Genomic DNA, 9,223 nt, shown 5'->3' on the forward strand with positions numbered 1-9,223 from the left:
GAGATCCTGATCTGGGTTTAAAAGCCATGTTGTGCGAACACTACGCCTCCCTAAACCCTAGAATCCCCCTCAGTGGGTCGTGATCCTCATAGGAGAAGAGCCTCATGGTCCCCAAGAACTAGGGTGAGCACGCATCCTGGTTGGATGGGCCTGAGGAATTTTTGGGGATGTAGGAGTTCAAGGGCTGAATCCAGGACAGTTCCGGGGCCACCTGGATGGCTGGTCACCCCACAAGAACACCTGTAGCAGCAGATTTGCTCCCCCTACACCCTCCTGGGTGTGTACCTGTTGCACAACCAGCTTAAAATAGTTATTTCCTGCTGTTTACCACCCACCCCACCCCCCAACCTCGCCTAGCAAGGCAGATGGTGGAGGGGTGCAGTGAATGGGCTCTGGAACCAGGATGCCAGCCCCAGCGCTCACCAGCTGTGAAGCAAGTCACTTCACCTCTCTCTGCCTCGGTTTCCTCATCTATAAAATGGAAAGAAGAATCATAAGTTCTACCCCATAGGATTATTGCAAGGATTAAGTGAGTTAATGGATGTAAAGCACTTAGAATGTAGATGGGCCCCAATTCCTTATCTAATGTCTCCCCCGATGTCTCAAGGTTCTCATGCATTTTGGAATTTGGGAAGTTTGGGGATTTTAGAAGCACAAGTCATATGTTATGTTAAGACACTAGTGGGCGGTCTGGGTTAGCACACCACAATTAAACACATTAATATTTCTACAGAGAATAATGTATGAATTAGCCATACAATTGTTCACACTGGGTTTTTTGCCACAAAATGAGTTTGGGTGCCAAACAAATTATTTTGTTCAGAACTTCTTGGCTCCCAGAGTACGAGTAAGGGATTGTAGACCGTGTAAGGGCCTGTGTTTCTATTGTTTAATGAACATCTTGTGTAACTGCCTCATAATCACTTCCCGAGGGCAACTTTTGGGTCCAACTTGGGCAGCTTTTGTGCTTCAAGGCCCCTTTGGGTTCATGGAGTTTTCTAGGAGAACCTCTCCGCACCAACAGCTCTGAAAAACCTTCAGAGACCGAGGGACAATTTCTTGTCTTCTTTCTCTACCTAGACCCGCAATTTAGTGACTTCTCCCTGTCCCTTGCAGTAAGGTGGTGGTGGTGGTGGGTGGTAGTGTTGGCAGGTGGGGAGGGTGGGGGGGTTGGGATGAAATTCAAGCCTCCAAGAGCCTTTCCCAGTCTGAGCTGGGGAAGCCTTCTGGCCCTCATAGGGGAGGGGGGCGTAAGCTGCAGAGAAGCCATGAGAAAGGCACGTTTCTGGCAAAGTTGCTGTGGATTCCAGGCAGGGGACTGGTCTGGACAAGTGAGATGGTGGAGCCAAAGGAGGACTCGTGGCTCCTCAGAAGCCCCAGGGCTTCCACAAACATCCCCAGAGCAGATGCTGCCACTCTGGCCGGAGAGTGTGGGAGGGATTCAGGGAAGGTTCCTCAGTGGTGGTGTGTTTTCCCTGAGCTCTCCAGGAGGTGCATGTTTGACAGGTGCTCAAGGTATTAGGGAGTCAGAGCGACTGTGAGAGCGGGAGGCCGAGCCCCGACCCCAGCACAGCCACTGAGATTGGCCTCCCCTGGAGGCACGTGTCCACACCTCACAGAGCCCCCTCCTGGCCCTCCTGACACACAGATCCCTGGCACAGCCGCCTCGCCTTGGGGTTACTTTGCAGATTCATTTCTTTGGGGATTTGATTGTCTGGGAGGGAAAATCTGTTCCTGCTTCTTGTCAGTGAAGCTTTGGCAATCAGACATGGGGCCTTTCCCAAGAGGGACAGAGGAGGGGACCGCAGGAGTCAGGCTTCCGTACCAGACATGCCTGTCGGGCATTTCCAAGCCTTATGCAAACTGTATAGTCATAGAGGGGTCGTGGTTTCCCCTCCTCTTCTCACCTCCTCCACCATCGGGGGCACCGCCATCCCCTCTTAGCCACTCAACTCCCTCTCCACCCCAAAAGAGCCTTAGACTCAGAACAACCCCCTCTTTCCTCACTTCCTATGAGTAAGAAACATCCCAAGGACGAACCCTGGCATAGGAGTTGGGAGACTTCAGTCCAAGTTTCAGCTCTGCCCACAACACACTGACCTGGACCTGGTCCCTTGTCCTCCTTGTGCCTCAACTCCCCCATATTTTTGAGGGAGAGACTGAATTTGGACAGAAGCCACTAAATCAAATAGCCCTGGAAGCCAGGCAGGTTAAGAGCAGGGATCAGGTGAGGTCGAAAATACCAGCCAGACTGAAGGGGGCAGCAGCTACAAAAGTCCAGCCCATCACTGCCACGTGGAAAGGTGAGTCCAATGTTGCCAGATTTCTGATTTTCCAAGAGAAGCTGTATTAGGCAGGATAGGCTGCTGTAACAAACAATCCCAAAGCTCATTGCCTCGATATCATCAAAATGTGTTTCCTGTTCCCACCATAGTCCAATGTGGGCCAGCAGGGGGCTCCACATAGCCAGGAGGGGCCCCGGCCACTTCCATCTTGTGGCTCTGCCATCTCCTAGGGCCTAGGAGTCTCCCTGAGATCTTCTGTATCTGGCCCATCAGCCCTGAAGAGATTGTGGAGGATGGGGAGGGAGGCTTTGGGGACTAGGCAGGAAGAGGTATACATTAATTCTGCCCACATTCCACTGGCTGGAATGTAGTCACAAGATCCCACACAACTGCAAGGAAGGCTGGGAAATGTTGGGAAGAAGAGGATGTGGATTTGGTGAAAGGTAGACTTTTGGTGAAAGTCTCTGCCACAAGCTAGAAACCTGGATTTTATGTGAAACCTTCTAATTTTTAAATATTGGCAAGTAATTAAAATTTTTATAAAGATAGTATGTGGATTAAACAAAGCCTTCTTACGAACCATGTAGCCCACACACTATCAGCCTGTGCCACTAGGGTAGAGGTTCTCATCTTGTCCAAATGAGCTGTGATTCTGCAGGAACAGGCCAATGACTGGGGAGGTGGCTGCTTTCATTGACTCACACATTCATACAATGACTGGGGAGGTGGCTGCTTTCATTGACTCACACATTCATACAGTCATTCAACAAACATCTAGTGAATTCCTACGCCATGCCAGGCCCTGTAATAGGCAGTGAGGACACAGGAAAAACAACAACAAAAAAAACCCCATTCCTTCCCTTGAAAAGCTCACAGTTGTTTTGACCTCTAGATAGAAAACAGTGTCTAATTTTTAAGATGACATTTTTGACCTATTTGCCATAGTGTTACATTTTAACAGAGAAACCCCTGAATGGGAAAAAATAACTTCCTAGGGGGAATTCTAGGTGTAAGGTCTAATAGGGAGAACATCAGCAGAAGCCTCGGAAGGACCCCAGGGAACTGAGGTGGGGATGGGGGCTTGAGACAGGCTCAGACTGGAGAGAGAAAGAAAGGCTTCTGCTCCCAAAGATGGTGCTGTGACTTGATGCTATCTCCGAGGCCAGAACACTTCCTCTAATCTAATCTTCCTCTAATCTCTGGTCCTCCAGGCCTGGAGGTGGGAGGTGCAGTCATAAGACTCATTTTAGGAATGAGGACATCTAAGCACCAACAGATGATTCCAACTTGTCCAAAGCTACACCACTGCCAAGGAGTGGCCTGGAGCTCCAAACCCAGGTTCCCACTCTTCCCTATGCTTCACAACAGTTCCCAGGGGAGAAATTTCTGCTGTAGGGCTCAGATGACCTCCACTGCGGGCTCCTGATCAGCCGCTCAGGATGGAGGAGGGGAAGTCCACTGGTTAGGGCTTCGAAGGGGTTCTGGCAAGAAATGAATTTCTCTGTCTCAGGCTGGCAGCCTGCCTAGGAAGCTGGAGTTCCTTCCTCCCTCCCTCCCTCCCTCCCTTCCTGGTTGATTCCCAGCTCCGGCAGTTACGATCTGGGTAACCTTGGCAGGTCATTTCAGCCTTCTAAGTCTATGGGTCTCCCATGTACCAAGCCCTGCTCAAAGGATATTGAGGGTCCTGGGCAGCCCCGACAGACAGATGGGTCTCCAGCCTCATGGGTCAGCTAACCTATTCTGGAGGCCTCCTGGACGAAGCAAGGCTTGGACAGAGGTTGACAAGATGAGAAGCTGTTAAGCACACTCAACACGGATGGGAGGGGTAGAGGTTCTGCTCTGGGAGGAGACCGAAATGGATTCACCAGGCTTACCGTGGCGTTCCGAAGCTGGGAGGGGCCCAAGCATTGCATACTCAGGGTCACACTGCTGTTCCAGGGCTTGTGAAAGTTTAGTTGCAATGGATTAAAAGTGCTGCCTCTTTCCTCTCTGACTTCCCCATCAGTCCTACTTCCTCTCAATGTGGGTGTCACTGGAGCGGCTGTGACCTTTTTGGGGGTCTAGCTAAGGGGAAGTGGTCACAGAACGCTGCACCGATGGAAAGAGCAGAACTCAAAACGCAGCATTGTCAAAGAGAACGCTGGCTACAAACTGAGTAATAGGTGACATCAATTCAAAGCATTTTAAAGATGAACGATCAAGGAAACATAAAAAGCCCTGAAATTCTGACATCCTATTGACAGAGTTAGTGAATGTGGGCAAGAAGCCTATATAAACAAACCTTGTTACTTTAATTTACTACCCCAAGCTCAAACTCTGTTTAGATGCTTCACTAATTGGGTACCCAAAACCTAAATTTCTTTGTCCTGCTCATTCCTCTCAAATGTATTATTTCTTTTGTCTAAAAAGTGTAACAGCTGCCTGCTTTGGCCACTTCTCAGGTCCCATTTCTGTGAAACATCTGTGCACACGAATTAAAATTTGTTTACTTAAAAAAAAAAAAGTCCTGAAATTTTATAGCTCTTCTATGAAAGAAACCTGGTAGAGGTATTTCTAAATTTGACAATAATCCTAAAATTTTATGACACTACCTATAACGAGTTGTGAAGTTGACCCGTCTAAGATATCTAATACCTCCTGATCACCAAGTCCTATTAGCACGGTATCATCAAGAAATGGGACCAATGTGGTACTCGTGGGATGGTGAGATGGTCCCACAGAGCTGGAGGACTGACCTAGTACTGAAGAAAGGGGGCGAAGGCGAGCTACTCTCCCTGTCGATAAAATCAAACTCCTCCAGTGCAGGAGAACGAGCCCTGAGTGTTATTTTGCTAACTCTGTGACATTGGTAAGTCACTTTTCTCCTCTGGATCTCAGCTGTAAAATGAGAGGGCTGAATAGGATGACTCTGAAGACCCTATTATTTCTTCTAGTCCTGAACTTCTACCAATGATCAGATCTCTAGGTCTTGCCAGTTGTGGAATATTGACTAGTCTATTAATCGCGTTCATCCTCAGTTTTCTTCCTTGAGAAATACAGTTAATAACCTACCTCTTAGCATGACTGTGCAGCTGAAATGCAGCCCAGGGGCAGTAAACTCTGTGATTAAGGGCACTGGATTTAGCAGTTGGCGAAACTTGACTTTGAGTCCCCAGCTGGCCACTGCTTGGCTCTGCGAACACCTTGGGCAATACACTTCACCTCTCTCAGCCTCAGTTTCCTTACCTACTAAGTGAAGGCAAGGGTACCTACCTCAAAGGATTGTTGTGAGTATTAAATGAGATCCTGATTGTAAAGTGCCTGTCACATCTCAGGTGTCTGATGAGTTTTTGGTCTCTTTTCTCCCTGAATCCATGTGGTCACAATATTTTGAGCCTCAGTTACCTCGTACATTAAATGAGAATAAAGAACCTACTAATTACAATTAAGGTAATTTCACATCCTGCTTTAATTCACTGACTGCTACCTGCTAGACAAATATAAGGTTCGCTAGTGTCTTCTCCACTAGGGAAACAGGCATAGAAGGACTCTGTAGGGCAATAGATGAGTCCAGGTGAAGGATATACACTCTGCCCCTTTAAGCATTAAGGGGGCCAGGAATGGACCAAAAGAGCAGAGAGGAGTCCCTGAGGACGGATTATTTGGAGCCTCTGGCATCCTATTGCCCTCTGGGCTCCTCCTGGGAGGAGAGGAGTCAAGTTTGTGGTAGAGAGAGACTCACAATGGGAAAGTCACCAGGGCTGATGGAACCCCACAGCCTGTGCCAGGCCCTCTTGGCTCGGGAATGCCTGGACACCAGACCCCATGGAGGCCTTGCCCGGCCTCAGCCAGTCCCTGCTACTGGCCAGGCCATACATGGTGGCAATGACCAGATCTGGTCTGTGGAACCTAGCCAGGTGCAGCTGGGATAAAGTGGGAACAAGTCTGTCCCTGTGTTCCTCTCTGCCCTGCCCTCATCCCTCCTGATCCATCAGGAAGCTGGGCCCCTAGTTCTCGGCCCATTATAGTAACGATCATTACCCCCCTGCACGGTTCATCACCAGGCTCCACCCCGAGCCACATCGGACCCTCTTAATGGCCTGTAAGAGAGAGGAGGGGATGAGAGAGAGATAGAGAGAGGGAGAGAGGGAGGGAGGGAGGGAGAGGCTGGGTGGATGACTTATTCCATTTTATAAGCAAGGAGTCAGGGCCAGAGGAAGGCTAGTTTATCTGTCTACCTCCCTCACTGGACCATGAGCAACTTGAGTGAAAGATTAGGTCTTGATCATTGGGTCATTTATTCCAGGCAGAGGAAAGAACAAATGCAAAGGTCCTGGGGCAGGAATGCATTTGGCTTGTTGGATCTAGGACAGTGAGTGAGAAGAATTACAGGTGATAACTTGGAGATGTGGGCACTAGCCAGACCACATAAGGCCTCATACAACAGGGAAAGGAGTCTGGCTTTTACTCCAATTGCCAAGGAAGTCACTGAAAGGTGCCTATTCTGAGAGTTGGCACTGAGAAGACAACAGCCAATCAGGCGGGTTTGTCCTCATCTTCTTGCAACAAACATGGGAAGCAGGCAGTGGAATGTCCAGTCACAGAGAATGTGACTCATGCTGGGGGACCCACAGGGGTTGTGAGAGAACAGAGGGGTCCTGCCGCAGCCCAAGCGCCCTAGGGTCCTTCCCAGGGGAAGAGCCATTTCCACTGAGATCTGATAGCTGAACCAGAGCTAGCCAGTTTGAAAGAGGTACAGGAAGGGATGAGAAGTGACATTCCAGGCAGAGGGGACAGTAAGTGCAAACGCCTGAAAAGAGGGAAAGCCTGGGGCTTTGGGAAGGGGGGTACCATAAGAGCTTTAATATGGCTAGATGGTAGGATACAGGCCGGGGTTGGCCTGGGTGGTGATGAGGAGTGGGGGCGGCTAGCAGGAGCCTGCTTCTCTCGTGTGACGTAGTGTGAACCCTGTCCTAGGTCAGGAAGCATTCTTGTACTGTAAGACTTCTAAGGGCTGCACTGTATCACTCCACTGTACATTCTGTGGCATAGTAACAGCCCCCCACTGTGGACCATTTGGATTCTTTCTTGTTACCCCTATTATAAACAATGCTGTGATGAACATCTTTGTCCACACATCTTAGTGCATATGTAGTATTATCTCCATTATAGTAAAGATGGAAGTCATGGGGACTGCCCAGTGCACAGGCTTGAGTGCTGCCTTGGAGAGGCCTGAGTCAGACCTGTTTGCCAAACCTATCCGGGAGCCTCTTGGGTAGCCCTTTGCTGGGTGTCTGCTTAAGGGGCCATAAACAGGGAGATGCTGGGAGAAGGCTTGAGGGAGTGATAAAGAGCCCTGACCATGAACTCTGGCTGCCCAGGCCAGATAAAAAGCAGGGAGGAGCCCCCGATCCTGGGCCCCACACGTCCTGTAAGCTGCATGTCTGTCTGTCCAGCCGGCCTGGTGCACCAGCTTCCAGGCCCCTTCCAAGAAAGCAACAGAAGTGCTTAAGGTGCAGGTCTGCAAGGTGGGGGGGGGGTGCCAGGGGTGGAGTTCAAACCTTTCGCTCCTCACGGAGAAGCTCTGGATTCTGAGTTCTTTCCCGGTTGTGCGTATGCATATGCGCTACATATGCACTAAGATGTGTGGACAAAGATGTTCATCACTGTGCCCGGGGCGGGGTTTACGGCGGGATTGGGTCTCAGCCTCCCCTGCCTGCTCAGATGTGGGTTTTTTTTCTCATTCTCCTGATGTGTAGGAGTCATTCAGCTACTTTTGGAGTTTTTTCAGAGGAAACCGTTCCACATGGAGCCGTAGATTCAGTGATTCCGTGGCAGGAGGTGAGTTCAGGGTTCTCCTATGTTGCCATCTAGAACTGGACCTCCAAGAGAAAGTACTTCAAACTGAGCATGGACCTTCAAAATGAGCACTGGTTCAAATCACAGCTCGACCACTAAAGAGCTGAGTGATTTTGGGCCAGTTACTCAAATTCTGAATCTCAGTGTCCTCATCTGTACAATGGGGAAAATAACCTACCAGGGTTATTGTGAAAGTTAAATGCGATTACCAAGTATTTGGCCCATAGTCTGTGCCCCCAGTAAGTAATGGTGTATATTTCCATTTTTATCTTGGGTCCATCCTTTTAAAAAAATACCGTAACAGCTTTATTGAGATGAAATCCCCATGCCATACAATTTACCCATTTAAAGTATACAATTCAATGGTTTTTACTATATTCATCACAATCAACTTTGGAACTTTCTCACCATCCGCTAAAAGAAACCCTGTATCCATCAGTAGTCGTTCCATAGCCCTTATGGCTGATCTCACTCTCTTCTCAGCCCCAGGCAACCGCCAATGTACTCTGTCTCCATGGATTCGTCTCTTCTGGACAGTTCATATAAATGGAATCATACAAAATGGAAATCTTTTGTGTCTGGCCTATTTCACTTTGCATAATGTTTTCAAGGTCCATCCATGTTGTAGCAGACTTCAGTATTTCATTCCTTTTTATCACACGTAATACTCTATTGTGTGGATAGACTATATTTAATATATGCATCAGTTGATGGACATTTAGGTTGTTTCCACTTTTTGGCTCTTATGAGTAATGCTTCTATGAACGTTTGTGTAGATGTATATTTTCCTTTCTCTTGGGTATAGACCTAGGAGTAGAACTGCTGGGTCATATGATAACTCTATTTTTAATCTTTTGTGGAATTTCCAGTCTGTTTTCTCAAGGAGCTGCACCATTGTACATCCCCACCAGCAGTGTACAAAGGTTCTTGTCTGTCCACACCATGACCAACACTTGTTATTGTCTGTCTTTCTGATTAGAGCCATCCTAGTGGGTGTGTAGAGGTCTCCCACTGTAATTTTGATCTGCATTTACTTGATGGCTATTGTCTCATTTTTTTCAATGTAATCCACTTCATGTTTAGGGACAGATAAATCCTGG

The sequence above is a fragment of the Vicugna pacos genome, chromosome 19 (genome assembly GCF_048564905.1).
Source record: "Vicugna pacos chromosome 19, VicPac4, whole genome shotgun sequence".
Lineage (NCBI taxonomy): Eukaryota > Metazoa > Chordata > Mammalia > Artiodactyla > Camelidae > Vicugna > Vicugna pacos.